Source organism: Phyllostomus discolor, chromosome 13 (assembly GCF_004126475.2).
Source record: "Phyllostomus discolor isolate MPI-MPIP mPhyDis1 chromosome 13, mPhyDis1.pri.v3, whole genome shotgun sequence".
NCBI classification, from domain to species: domain Eukaryota; kingdom Metazoa; phylum Chordata; class Mammalia; order Chiroptera; family Phyllostomidae; genus Phyllostomus; species Phyllostomus discolor.
Genome location: NC_040915.2, coordinates 34,341,271 through 34,354,470, shown reverse-complemented (window position 1 = coordinate 34,354,470; position 13,200 = coordinate 34,341,271). Strand labels below are relative to the sequence as shown.

General features: G+C 50.1%; 1 protein-coding gene across 1 annotated transcript in view; it reads right to left on the bottom strand.

Annotated features, from left to right (window-relative positions):
* DOCK2 (dedicator of cytokinesis 2) overlaps positions 1-13,200 on the bottom strand; it is a 362,016-nt gene that overhangs the window by 225,650 nt on the left and 123,166 nt on the right. The window lies entirely within an intron of this gene.

The following is a 13,200-nucleotide window of genomic DNA, read 5'->3' as shown; positions in this document are numbered from 1 at the left end:
CCAGCACCCCCACCAGACACAGCCTCTTGCTGGTGACAGCCAGCAAGATTTGAGCTAAGGAAGCCATGAATAATGGGGCCTGTTTTCCGGGAAGTACTTGTGTCTTTTTGTTAACCATGATTTCTCAGAAATGTCTGGCTCCTCTGTTTTGAGATGAAATAATTTTTCTTCTTTGTAATTGGAGCTGTGAAATTATATTAGTCTGTAAAGCCTCAGGAAGCAGCTACATCGTGGCTTGATTGTCAAGCAAACAAACAGAAGTGATTTAGAAGATAAATATTGCAGAGCCTTAGATCAATCCTAATGGGCAGAGACAATGAGTATTAGAGACCTGTAAGCCCAGCCTGAGGACCCAGCGCCTGACAAAGGCTGGGACATCTGCCATCCAGCGCCAAATTGTAATTCAGACCAGGCACTTAGGAACCCGCAGAGCTACTCAACTCCCTATTTTCCTGGAAAAGAGTCTTCTTTTGTCAAAGCGACTGCAGGGAGGAAAATTGCAGTGTTTCCGGGCTCCTCCGGTTTCTCATCTTGGAGGGAGTTGTGTCCCGTGGTAGAAGGCGCCTAGCTCCCTCGAAACATGACGTGCTTTTGCAACCATTTCATGACCTCGCCGCCTCTTCCCCAATATCAGCCCCACAGGAGGGACGACACAGGGACCCTCTGTCTACTGTGGAAAACCGCCTTGAGGTGGGTGAGGCTAAACATGCACCCGTGACCACACCCACAGCTGCAGCCACGGCTCTGAGAGGGAGGCACCCCGGCGGCTCCCCGGCTCCGCACTGGGCGCCCCTTCTCCTTTGCTCCCTGTCAGGGTGAAGACCCCCAGCCACACACCCAACCAGGCAAATTGGACGCCTCCTCCTTCTCTCCCCAACACCCACTCCACTGTGAAGTCCTAGCCACCCCGCCCCCAAGCCTGCCTCTGGTACCTTCTGCAACCAGTCTCCCAAACTGAGCTCCGGCTTCCAGCCTCAGGGGCAGAACGACCACAGGGGCCCCTCCTGGAAGTTTGTCAGGCATTTGCTATTGCCCTGAGGGTGAGTTTGGTAAATTCCTTGTGACCATGCCCTTCAAATTCTGCAGCCGCCACCTCCCAAGCTGCCCAGCCAAGGTCCCTGTAATGCTCTTATCCCACCCCTCCTCCGCCTGGATTTTAACGCAGATGCACCTCCCATAGGACAGTATTCCTGAACCCCCAACTCCCACTGGGGTGGCCCTGTTTTGTGCTCCTGCAGTGCCAACACTATACATCTGTCTGTCTTACTGTTGGTCACACTCTGTGGTCACTGTCTGTGCAACAGAACAAGGAGTGAGACTCTTGTCATCATCCTAGACACAGAGCTAAGGCCTGAAGCTGAAAACAAAAGGTGCAATTGCTCCACGTTCTAAATTCCAATTATTTCCAGAAGCTGGGGTACTCCATCACCACGAAAGGTTTTCTGAGAGGTACTGGCTCAGTACCAGCCCTACGCCAATCTGCATGCACCCCATCCCAGACCTGGGAGGGTCAGCGGGGGCCTTTGCAGGTAATGCAAGGGGAAGCCATACAGAGAAGCCACCTCTCTGAGGCTGAGGCGGGGGGAGGAGAACCAAACGAACCACTCATAACGTACATGAAGACGGGACCGGCACCTTATATCCCCCCGCATGGGAAATGTTGGCTGATCTACAATCCCAGGCTCCTCCTGGTAGCACCTGCAGAGTGAAGAGACCTGAGAACATTCTGGAGCCCCTCTCTTACCCTGGGGAGGAGGGCTAAACACAGTCACACCTTCAGCGTGCTCACCCCCTTGTAAGCCTGCCTGCGACAGCCTTTACTTAGAGTTTCACTCCACTCACAGCCAGCCCCGCACTGGCACCAGCACGGGTTAAGCCGCTCTTCAATCCCGCTGGATTTTTCACAGGCTGGGAGGTGAGACTCACTGCTCCGGACGAGTTCCTACCGACTGAAAGGCGAATTCAGCTCAGCCCCACCCTCTTGGGGGTGGCGAGGAACACGCGGCCATCAAGGATCACCCCGCCCTCGCCCCGGGCCCTTGCACAAATAGGGATACCCGTTATTGAGACCCCAAGTTCTCCTGGGCGAGATCTGAGCAGAGCAGGCCCAGCTCTGCTCGGCTGCTGTGCTTCCACTTGACTTGGGGAGCGTCTGCGGAGGTCAGAGGCCACTCGGTTCGATCGGCTAGACCCGCAGGAGGACCCGGGCAGACGCCGCGCCGGTCTGACAGACAGGAGCTCCTTCTCACGGCCTCCCTCCTCCCGCCGGCGTGTCAGGAAGAAAAGTGATTCCACCCCACCAGGCAATCAATAACTATCCACCGGCTTCGTATTCCAGAGCAGGTTACAAGGCTTTTACAACTCTACCAGCGTTCCTGCCCGGCGCGCGCTTCGTGATTCACGCCCTCGCCGCCCGGAACACACGCCTGATTACAATATCCAGAACCATCGCTCACTCCCCGCCGCCGTGATGTGCAGCCTCACTTTTATGAACCTGAGGGCCAAATATATATATATCTCCCCAGCTACACTCGCACCGCCTGTTGAGAGATTTCAGAGCTCAGAGACGGTAAACATCCTCTTCAGGGTTCTTCGAGGGGTGGAATCCTTAAGAAGAAACGCACTGCTAGGACTTGATTACAGATGCCCACTCAAGCCAGGCTCTTGCTTCACCGTATGTCCGTTATATTGAACACAAAACACGCTATTGTACTGAACCTGTAAGTAAATGCCCTGTAATGAGTTGGTGTTTGGCACTCAGAAGCACAGTGACGGCAGATAGAGTGAATTGATGGGTAAGTGCTGGGATCTTTAAGAAGATGTATGTTGATGTCTAAAAATGTCACACTGATTATAAATGTAATTTGTAAGCTCTGATAGTCTATACGAGATATATTTATATCCATGAATAGTTACCGCAACAGGCACTGTTCTCATGGACATTATATACTAGTAGGGTATCAGAAATAATTTAAGAAGATATTCATTGTCTTGGTTTGGACTCTGCAGAAGCAAGCTCTAGGGAGAGGTCCTGGTGAAGGTGACTGGCTTATTAGGAGGCGTTTCAGAAACCAAACTGGAAGAGGAAAAAGGGGAAGAGGTCCAGGCAGGGGGGCAAAAGCAGGCAAGCCTCACATGGGGTTTGGCCGGGAGACAGTGTGGGCTATAGGAGCAAAGCAGCTGGAAGACTAGAGCCTGGGCATGCACAGTCCCAGGAACTGCGGGTGCTCCCAGCGCAGAGGCAAAGCCGACCCCACAGCCCGGGGCAGCCCTAGGAGGCTGGTGCTGCTGGCTGCCAGGAGAGAAAGCCCCCCTGGAGCTGTGCACAAAAATGACCGTGGGCCCCAGGGGACAGGGACAGGTGCCTGAGAGCTGAGGCTACAATGATGAACACTGGCAGCTGCCAGAAAAATAATTCGTGGGGCAGCATGAGACCCATTCTGGGGGTGGGCAGGGCAGGCCGCCCACGAGGGCAGTGGAGAAGGTCTCCCTGAGGCGGAGACACTCAGGCTGAGGGTGGGAAGAGAACTGCCCACAAAGATCTCAGGGACAAGCGTTTGGAGCAGAGGAAATGACTTGCAAAGGCCCTGGGGTGGAAATCTGCTTCGCAGGCGGGAGGGACCACGGGGCACGAGGGAGGCTGGATTAGAGGAAATGGGGAGCATGACTTGAGACAATGAACTTGGAGAACTTGACTGGGGCCAGGTCTCCTCGGGCTGTATGGCCCATGGTGTGGCGTTTGATTACTGGGTGGAGATAAATTTGGGTGCTTGTTTATTTATTTATTTTAGTTAGTTAGTTAGTTAGTTTTGTATTTTTAATAAGGAGTTGCAGGGGGGCCTGGAAGGAGAAGCAAGAGGACACCAAGGAGGCTTTTTTTGTAGGGGGAGAGAAGAAGTACAGTATTTATCGGGCCCCCATTCTCTACCGGGCATTCTCTGTATGAAGAAGTATCTTACCTGAGATCACACAGCTAGTATGTGGCAGAGGGGGGATTTAAACCCAGGAAATGGGATTCCAGAGTCCATGTTCACATGTACTAGGCTACCCTGCCTCCCTACCGTAACAGTGTGTAGCAGGAGAGACAGACAGACATGGACAGACGTGGGATACAGTCTGGGGGCAGCGCTGACCCGTCTTGCTGCTGGATGAGACGTGTCATGCAGATGCGTGTGCATATGCTCCGTGAGCACTGGAGTGAGAGACTAACAGATTCCTTTTAAGGCTTATCAAGTCAGGGTCTAATCATGAAGATCACTGCATGGCCTCAACTAGCAAGTAATGAAAGGCTCTCATCCACGCTTCTCTCACGACGGGGTGGCTGCACAGGTGGTCTACCTGCCATCACACCTTCCAAAGCCACTTGGGCGGAACTGGTGAGCTGCCAGCTGCCCGCACCTGCAGGGAGGGGCCCCTTCACACTTCCCAAGGTCATTCCCCTGCTGTGCCGCCATTGCCTCTTCCTGGCCAGTGTTCTCATGAAACCACAGTCCAGCTCTGTAAAAAGTGCTTTTAGGAAAATAAAGGTGCAGGTATGGCCAACTGAGTCATGAACCCAAGCTTGATGTGTCCCCTGATGCTCAGAATGATTGCATTCCCGATGCCATACCAGATGAGTGTCACTCGGCCTGTTGGCATGCTGCTGGCCCCCCGCCCCCAACGCTGGCTCACAGACAGAAGAGCAAATGGGACTGAACCAGGTAGCCTCTGTACTGGATAATCTGGGCAGTCTTGAAGGAAGGATTCCCATCAGAGCAACGTACTGCATTTCAAATTCACGCCACAGGAGAAAGGACTCACGGGAGCTTTTTGACTGCAAAGAGCTGTGTCTTACAGCCCTTGCCCCCGTTTGGTTCCAAGTCAATGACACTGGAATTCAAATCAGTTAGCACACCTGTTCTAATAGTCCGACTGCCCTCAGCCCTCCAGGGCTTATCAGCGCTCCCACCACCTCTCTTCAGTGCCCACCCGGCCACAACAAATCCCTTAATCCTCTCACCCCAGCCCGTCTCCTCGTGCAGTTGCCTGGCTCCATGAATTTCAATCTTCACTTAAGCAGAAACTCTTTCACCTTTTAGCCTTTCTGAGCTAGTCCACGGTCTCACGCATACGTGAGTTTTCACATTAGTAGGAGTCATTATAACAGATATACTTTTAGTAAAGGACTGAAACCATTTGTCTAGAAAGCCATCGGAGGCAAAAGGAAGAGAGAGAGTGGGATATTGAGAGAGATGCAACATATGTCAAATTCCTGGCATCACCTTGGGAATGTATTAAATCCTTATCAAAAACTGTTCTGTGTATTGCGTCGTCCCCACTTGACAGATGAGGAAACAGGAGCCCCAAGAGCTTGCCCAGGGTCACAGCGTGACCTGGCGAACTAGTGTGACCACAGGAGGCAAGATTCCCACACAGGGCTGTCTGACTCCAGGGCGGACGTGAGTGCATCTTCATTCACAGGCGTGGGGGTGCAGACAATGATTCCCAACCCCTGGACTCTGCGAGCTTGAAGCAGCCGACCTTGGCATCTGTTAGCTCCCTTAAGCTGGACTTAGGCAGAAAGTTAAGGCTCTGGTTGGTTGGTGTGTTTAATGGTTGGCTATTCCATATCTTTTAGTAAGGGTTACGGTCCCAGGGGAATAAAAAATAAACAAAAACCCTGATCCTAGAATTAAACAATAGTGAGCATTTATCAACTCAGTGATTTGGTCTTCAGTCCACTCGCTCATTTCTTTCATGGTTTAATTTCAACCAACCATTTATTCAGCGACAGTTGGCTCAACTTCCTCGTGTCACTGCAGTTGACCAGAAACAGCAATCAAGACCCACGGTCATCAAACCTTCCACCACCTTTTCGGCAGCAGACAGTGAGAGCCTGGGGGTGGGTGGGGATATCTGATCTCATCAGGTCGGTCACACCGCAGGGTAAGTGTTAGATGCATCGGTGTTTGCTGGTCTGAGAGAGCGAGCCCTGTCTGTGTGTACTTGGGGCAACTCAGAATTAAACTCTATTTAGTGTTGAGTTGCTTCAGAATTTATTCTTCTGTGCTATCCTTGAAGAAACAAGAATTACAAGGTCTGTCCAGAAGGGATCCAGCCATGTAATATGAAAAACTGAGGCATTTATTGAAGAAGATACAAGATATAAGGAACATTATACATAGGACAATGATGCCTCAGTCCCCTTCAAAGTAGGGATCTTGGAACCTCATACAGTTCTCCCCGTCGCCATCAGCTATCCTGTCGTATTTTCCTGAATCTCATCGATGGTCTAAAATCTCTTCCCTTTCAAAGGTGACTTTAGTTTTGGGAAAAGCCAGGAGTCACAGGGCACCAAATCTGGGTGGTAGGGGGACTGAGTCACCTGGGTGATTTGATGTTTTGCCAAAAAAATGCTGCGTGAGACATGATGCATAATTGGGCACATTGTTGTGATGAGGCTGCCAGTCACCAGCTGCCCTTAGCTGCAGCCTTCTGAATCATCCCAGTAGTTTCCACAGGGCAATGTTCAGGCTTCACGCAAAATTTGATGCAGATTCATTGCTCTACACACTTGGTCATTTTGAATGTGACAGCCACACAGTACACATGCTCACTCAACAGTCTACCGCCCCACTGACTAGTGCAGTGAGGTCATCATTGTGCACGCATGCTCATCCCAGCCCACTCTCCTCGGCTGCCAGGTCACATCGATGCCACACAAACCATCCTCACTGTATTAACAATGGTTGGATTTTTCGGGACAGACCTCATATGTGTTTCTTCCCCTTCCCCCTTCCCCTGAGCACCCTGCTGGCAGTATCTTACCATTTTTGGCTTTACCTTACATACAGGCAACTTTTAACTGGGGGCCTGGAGACATAGTTCTGAATGCCGGCCTTGCTACTGCCAGGCTGTGTGACATCACATGGGTCATTTTACCTCCTTTTTTTCCCCCCAAAATGGGGATTAAAATGTCTTTTTCATAAGAGGATCCATATAAAGCATCATACAAATTCAGCTTTGGTTATCATGTGCAGTATGGTATGGGATCTACGCTATCCCTACAAAGTTTCTGAGTGCAAACCAGAGCGGGCGGAAACTTCAGTTTCCTTTAGCTGTAGCTGACGCGCCCACTTGACGAGACACCTGGTCCGGGCACGCAGAAATGAAATGGACGCAAAGCTATTATCTGCATCACCCTGAGAAAGCGCGCTTTGTGCGAAACACCAAACTCGGAGAATTGAGTTTCAAGAGGCAGGTATAAATTGAAATAATTGGTATATATGCCTCAGATTCTCACGTTTGCTTTGTCTGTGGATAGACTAAAGGAGAGCTCAGGCAAGCCTTCTCTGAACATCCTTTTACATTTCTGTTTGCAACTTAGAATAATAATGCCACTTACTGGCAATCCTCAAGCTGCACTTTAGCAATCCTATATATCGCTGCCGTCGCAAAACTCAGAAACACCGAGAAGGACACAAAAACCAACAGCAATGTTGCAGATCCTCATGAGCAGCTGGTATCCCATTTCTGGGGCAAGTACACATTACAAGCCTCTTCTTTATATTTTAAGGCTAACAGAGGGGCCCTTCGTTTCAGAGAATTAAATGAGAAAATTCTCCTGGATTCCAGCATTAGCCAAATGGAATGGTTGTGTAATTGTTTCAAATCATCCTTCCCTTCCCTTCCCTGTAACAGCTCCCAGGGAGAAGAGGCTGGGGTCCCTCTCTGGTACAGCTCCACACATTTAAAATCTATTGTTGTTTGTGACAAAGGGAAAATAGGGACGTGTGCTCTATCTCAAACCAGCTGAAGAACTGGAAACACACTTCAAAGGCTCAGGAAAAAAAAATAATTGCCATCCCCTCTCCTTTAAATACTAATGGAAATGGGGAGAATTTCTCTTTCTGGCCTGGTTTTCTCTCCTAAAAGGGCTCCTCCGCTGGAAAGCTGGAGGGTGGAGATAGCCCCGAAGCAGCAGGGACCGTGCTTCCCTCCTCCATGCAGGCGACAGAGCCAGCAGAGCCCTCCCCTGCAGGGCCATAGCGAGAGTGATTTCAGAAATGAATCACACACTTAGGCCCGCTATTTAAATGAAAGGATCAAAGAGATTCTGTTTGGCCTCTAAAGCTAATGAAGAGGAAACTGGGCAAAGTATGAGAAGGGAGGAAATAAAGAGGATAAATATCAGTCAATGACCTGTAATGAGCTTTCCCCGCAAAGAGAGGACAATATATGGTCCTTGCCCTTGGGCAGTCCAAGTGCAATAAAGTAAAGAACAAGTTAACTGAGGGAACAGTATCAAAAACACATACAGTGCAGTACACACTGAGTCTGCAAATGTCTTCGTCCCTGCTGATGAATCTCAGATGGTACTTTTATGAAATTGACATTAATATTTTATTTGGGGCATGATGTACTGGTATGTTTATGATTGGTTGTGTGTATTTCTTTGTGCACGATCTTAGTTCCAGAAAGAATAAGAGAAGAAAGAAGACGGCATGCCGATCTGAAAGTTAGTGTGAGGGGTCCTGCTGCCCGTGAAATGTGGCTCCTCACCTTCCATGACAGACGGGTCCCTGCAGTGACCGGGTCCGACAGAGGGGTCGTAAAGGAAATCATTACGGGTTAAGGTCGAAAAGAACCAGTTACTTTTGAGAAACAGCTTTCTGTGGCGTGACATTCTTAAAGAAATGTTTCATGTTATGTTCTAGTGTTCATGTTCTCCATGAAGTTTAGTAGTGATTGGCTGCTTTTGACATCAAAGTGTGGCATGTTAGGCCTGAGAAGACCCTACGACCACTGATGGTTTGACTCATTTGACTGTTGGGTGGGCGTGTGAAACGGGAAAACAGTACATGGGGGGGGGCGGGGGGAGCTCGTGACTGTGTGCCTGTCCTTACACGCCACCTTCCTTTCTTTAAGTGAGGAACCATGTGTCCAGTGCCTAGCCAACGTCCAGCTTCGTGTATGCCATGGGGGCGGGAAGGGGGGTACCGCAAGGCTACTTGGTAAGAAGCTAGGAGAGTCCCCTGGTGAGTGGAATGAGGAAACCCAGACTCGTGGTTGAACGAACGGCCGGACGGCGGAATGATGAACAGCCAGCTCATGAGTCACAAGCCCCGTCCTCCCTTCAGCTGGAGACGCCTGAGAGCTGATGGCTTAAACCGCATGGTCAGGAAGGCGGATTACAGGAACCAGGTACATCCTGACGCATCCAAGATGGAGGTGCAACTAACCAGAGAACGACCGCATTTTAGTACACTGCACACTAAGCAACGCACCTGGACGTCTCATGGATATTCCATTGAGCTCCTCCCCTGGGGCCTTGCCTAAAATTCTCACCTGCAGAAAATAGATAAAACCCTCAGGACAAAGGACACCAGCATGTGCTCTTCTCTGAGCATGCCTGCACCCCGCTTTCCTCTGGTGTGGGCTGGGCCTCTTCTGACCTAAGATCTAAGGGTCCTGATGAGACCTGCACCCAGGGGAGCAAAGGACAGTGGCAGCTCATCCCAGGCTTACCCCCTTCCCGTGCGTCACTGTTCCAAGCTTTCATAGACTCACTCTCATTTTCTTCAAAATTTTCCTGCACGAGTCAGGAACCCGGAGACAGCCTGACCCGCAAAAGGCCTCAGACTGGGCCAGGTCAGAGCCAGCCCCTGGTGTGGAAACAGCCTGGTAACTACAGGACCAGGACGTAGGTGGTGAAGTTCAGGAGCAGGGACCCGATTCCAAGGCCTTGCTGGCTAATTGGAAGTGAAAAATGAGTCACAAGAAGAGTTGAAGGCTAGTTCCAAGTGACTGGCAGAAAAATAATGGAAGAGGAGACGATTTTCGTGAGTGCAATGAATACAATTTTGGAAATGTTGAGTTTGACATTCGAACGCGGATGTCAAAGGGACAGCTGGCTAAATGTGTCTGAAAATGATCTAGTGAAAAAGGTTAAGCATGAATTCAGCTCTCTGAAAGACACATTGAACATGGATGCCTCCCACAAAGAATTTCTAATGGGCAATTACAGTGCGTTTAGCAGACAGAGAGAGGGGCTTATTAAAGGTTATTTGGTGCTGATCACAAGGGGCATGATGAAGTGAAAAGAAGAAACAACAGAAGAAGACAAGGAGGAGGAGAAAGTGAAGGAGGAGAAGGAAAACTAGGGAGTTCTGGGGTCTGATTGGGGACTGATGGGAGACAGGAACAGAGGGGGTCTGGGACACGGGAGCTAAAATGGGCCTGGGAAAGGGAGGGACTGTCACTTAAAATTTTTAGATCATCATAAGGACAAGACTTAGATGGAGCTCAAAGATGGTTAAGCAACCAGAACCGCCCAGGTGATCTAACTGATAAGTCTGCCCACTGGGTCACTTTACCAAATGGAGCCTCTTCAGTGGGAGCTGGGGGCAGGGTTTTCCGGGAACGACAGCCAGGGACTGTGAGCACCTGCATCACAGCTGGCCGTTGAAGCCGGGATGGACGGCAGCTAAAGCCTGGCCTTGCGCCTCCAAGAGCCCCCTGCCTCCAGGAGCCCCCTGCTAGAGCATCCCCCACCGCCCACCAGCCCAAGACAAGGAGGGAGGAGTGCAAAGAAATGGTGGCATGAAGGAGGCTCCACGCTCGCTCATCGGATGCACTTAGTAAGTAAGCAGGCCACACGGCAAGTGCACAAGGTCAGTGACGAGTCCAGGGTGGATGTGGAGAGCAGCAATCTCAGTGACTGTCCTTGTGACCTCAGGGCAGTCACTCAGTCTCCTTATATCTTTGTTCCTCTGTCTGTGCAGTGGACACAGTAAGAGCACCTCCCGTCTCAAGCTGGTGAGAATGAGGTAAGACAATACATGTAAAAGACTCAGAGCAGCATACCTGGCCCATGCTAAGTGTTAGGAAAGTGTAAGTTATTATTATTTTTTAAATATCCATATATAACTTTCTGGGCAATGGAAATCGGCTCCATCACAACATGAGTGGTGGTTGCATGGGTGTACACGTGTGTAAAAAACTCACTGAGCTGTGCACGTAAGGTATGCACACGTCACTACATGTAACTTCCACCCACATTAAAAATATGTATTGCGATCAGGTAGGTATTATCGTTTTCCCTGTTGAACAAGAGAGCACAGCGAGGCTTGGGGAAATCAAGCAGGTAAGCGCTGGGTCTCACACTCAGGCATTTAGACACTGTATGCTCTCACAGACTGGGCTGGGCTCCTGTGTCCTGGGAGCCTTGGGCCTCGACAGGACTCCAGGCAGCAGTAGCCCAAGGATGCGGTCCCCAAGTCTACTTGGAGAAGCTCCTGCCTGAAGAGAGAGCAGCTCTTCCCTCCTCTCGCCCAGCCTTTCTCCCGCCTCTCACCCTCTTCTCATCTCGGCTCAGTTCCACGGTCTCAGCGACTATTAAAACCGAGACTCCTGCCAAGCAACACCGTGGCTGGAGACAAAGTGCACACCTCCCAGCAGGGACACACCCAGCCGAGGACTGGCGGTGATTAAGGACTGAGGGGAACACACCCCACGCTCTGCAAATTCCCCGGAAGCCCAAGACGCCCTACTATGCACTGAAGTGTACCCACTCCAAGTACACACACAGCTCTTACTGAGAGACAACGGGCACCGTCCGGAGAAGAGTGAGTGATCGTAATTGAAGAGGTGCTGTAGAAATTAATTTTGCATGCCTCCTCCATGAGCAGCGTGCCCAAATTAACTTTAACATGCAAGTTCTCCTGCTACCCTCTTTGATACTAAAAAAGGATGGATCAGCCCTGGCTGGCGTAGCTCAGTGGATTGAGCACGGGCTGCGAACCAAAGCATCGCAGGTTCGATTCCCAGTCAGGGCACATGCCTGGGTTGCAGGCCATGACCCCCAGCCACCGCACATTGATGTTTCTTTCTTTCTCCCTCCCTTCCCTCTCTAAAAATAAATAACAAAGAAGTCTTTTTAAAAAGGATGTATCGCCATTAACCTCCCCAGCCCTGAACTCTGCACTGCAGGCTCCTTATTCGCCGTCACAGAAGCGGCATTGTTTCTTGGCGGCTTGGCACTCTACCTGGCAGCGCGCGGTTCCACCTGCTGCTCTGGAAAACCTCTGCTGACGCAGGAGCCCGCTCTTCAGACATTTGGCTCTGACTGCCCCTAAGTAACCGGGAGTTGACTCCGCCTGCCTTGGGTGGGGGTGTTTTCCAGACTCCTTGCATGTGAATACATTTTCCACTGAAGGAGCATTCTAGGAAAAGAAAACACACACACGATGGCCGACAGCCCGGGGAGACACGGACGGGATGTGGGCGATGCTGACGGCAGGGTCCCCGGGCGGCTAAGTTACAGGGAAGCGGGAACTTTACTCCGGGAAACGGTACGAGATGATCAGTGTTCAAGACGGTGGGAAAATCACCCAAACAGTGTAACTGAGTCCATGCTTCCCTCCGGGGGCTCACCTGATACGTGCAAATTACAGGAAGAAGAAAGTTACCCATCTAGACCCCCATTTGCCGAGTAACTGTCATATTCTCCTTCCTTGCATTTCATACATCCCAATCTTTAAAATGTGGTGCTACTGGGAAAAAGTTCGATCAATTGCATTTTGCCACCTTTTCCTTCCATTCACACCCTCTCAACAAATAAACAAGATAATCAGAAATTAAGGTACTTCTTGGAAGGGGAGCACCAGACAAGAAGAAGGTCTAAAATAAAGCATTGGTCCCTGAAAGATAAAAAAACCCAGGTTCTGTTCTCAATACAGGCAATGGCCTACAGTTTATCTTCGAAAATATACAGAAAAGTACTTACACACAAAACTAAATTGGCAACCAGTCCATCTGTTCAGCTGGCAGAAAAGTTACCGGTAATGAAGTACTTGTCGATACTGCCGAGTGCATCTCTGGGATACAGAGTTTTTATATTTCCCTCTTAGATCTAATAATTGTTTTCCTGGCCGCTACCTAACAGAGGCATGACAAGAATAAGAACGAAACCAGGACGCAGCCACATCTGTCCTCACAGGGCTTGGGCATTCAAAAGGGCAGGATCAAACGTTTTCTCAGCTTTAGTTAATCGTTCTTTTGGCCAATGTGAAACCCACCATGGACTCCTCATCATTTACAGCCTGCCCTATTATTTACTTGATGTTTTCTCATCAAGTAGAGTCATTATAATCTGCTTACATTTCTTTTAAGTGAAAAATTGTAACAGAAAAACATCCCACTTCAAAGGAAAAAACCTGT